The sequence below is a fragment of the Rhagoletis zephyria genome, unplaced genomic scaffold (assembly GCF_001687245.7).
Source record: "Rhagoletis zephyria isolate East Lansing unplaced genomic scaffold, Rhagoletis_zephyria_1.1 Rzeph_scaffold_14394, whole genome shotgun sequence".
Lineage (NCBI taxonomy): Eukaryota > Metazoa > Arthropoda > Insecta > Diptera > Tephritidae > Rhagoletis > Rhagoletis zephyria.
The window spans coordinates 3,357-5,275 of NW_016171463.1; positions in this window are offsets into that span (position 1 = coordinate 3,357).

Genomic DNA, 1,919 nt, shown 5'->3' on the forward strand with positions numbered 1-1,919 from the left:
ATATATATATATATATATGTATACATACATACGTGCATTCAAACATACATATGTATATACATATGTAGGTACTCGTACCCGTCATGCGTCGCTTTATTTCTTTTTTCCCCTTCCCTATATATAGGTAGTATATCTTCCTTCTTACGTTTTCAGTTTTAAAAATTTCACTCTCCATTTTTGCGATACCGCCGGCTAAGAAGTTTCACTTCAATAAAATGGCCATAATTGAAATTTTTTTAGAGGTTGTTATTTAAAAATCACATATTCAAGCCTACCCTTATGTTGTGGAGGTCATTATGAAATATAAGTTGGGATTTTACTGTCCCTAATTTTCGAACTTGCGGTAGCAACCTTCTGTTTGGGTAATACCAAGATACAAAAAAGAAGGTAGTTTCAATAAACAACTTTAGACGGATAATAAAATTTTTTGAAGTTTCATAAATTTTGAGTATTATCAACGGCCTTGCCACTTTGATAATATTAAAACAATAAATCGGAGTATTTTCCTTCCCATATTTATACCAATGTAATAATATTTCAAATCAAACCCCATTATCAGAGCTTAGTATTTTTTTTTTTACTTACGTAGCTCGCACTATTTTTATTAAAAATGTATAAAATATAAAGCAGATACCCAGAATAATAATTATTTCATGATGGAGTTTTAAAAATCATCAAAATTTTCGTGAGAATTATAAAAGTCTTTCGATAATAATTATGTGTGAGAAGTTTTTTTAAGTTAACGATAACTATTATTTTAAGAGTTATATAATAGAAGTCTTTTCAAAATAATTATCAGCGAAATAAATATTTTTAAGTCTTCAAAGACTTATATTTTGAAACTTCTCTTGAGAAATATTTATCTTAATATAATGATTATTGATTGACTTATATTCTTTTCTCTTATAATAGTTATTTCTCTAATATAAATTATTAAAGAAGACTTCATGGTAATTGTTCTTTTTATTTTATAATAAAAACCACGCGCAACGCTGTTTTTTTTCATTTTCTTATTTTGAATACAATCTGGCGATTTAAAAATCTAATTCTAAAGAATGTTCTTCCCAAATAAAACCTTTTTATATTTTGGTTCAAATTTACTTTTAAATTTCTCATGAGATTTTGCAAAAAATTAGGCTCATCACCATTAACTTCCATAAATTTTGAATTTAAAGTTTCTAATGTATGCAAAAAACCTGAAGTCGACCTGAACAGACCGCTAAACAATTAACATATCGTCGATTAAAGTACAAAGTCTCAAACCTAGTCGTCAACCCCATTTTCGAAATTATGAAGCCGGCATAATTTTCAAGTCCATCATATTCCACATCTTTTAATGTACTGATAAAATCTTCCGCGTAAAAAATAACTATTTCGGTAATTCTCTAGGGTGGGGTAACAACCCCTGAAAAAGGTGCGGAAAAGTCTGGAGGGGGAAGGCTAATATAATTAACCATTTAAAAGTTATGAACAAAAAACTTTTGTTAAATTTCGTTGTTTTCTATGGGCAATTACACCGACAAAGATTCACTAAATCACCTGTTCTCACTTTTTAAACACTATTAAAATATATAATTTAACTTATTTATTAAAGAAACACATAGTTTTATCAACCTAAGATAGCTTATTTTGTTATTAAAAAGAAGTTGACAATCTTTGCGAGCTGAAACGCGAGATTCCAAAATAGCTATAGTGCTGCCACTGTATTAGTATTTCGTAATAATTCACTTTTCCTTATGAGATGTGTGCACTGTTCAATGCTTTTCGNCGCGTTAAAAATAACTATTTCGGTAATTCTCTAGGGTGGGGTAACAACCCCTGAAAAAGGTGCGGAAAAGTCTGGAGGGGGAAGGCTAATATAATTAACCATTTAAAAGTTATGAACAAAAAACTTTTGTTAAATTTCGTTGTTTTCTATG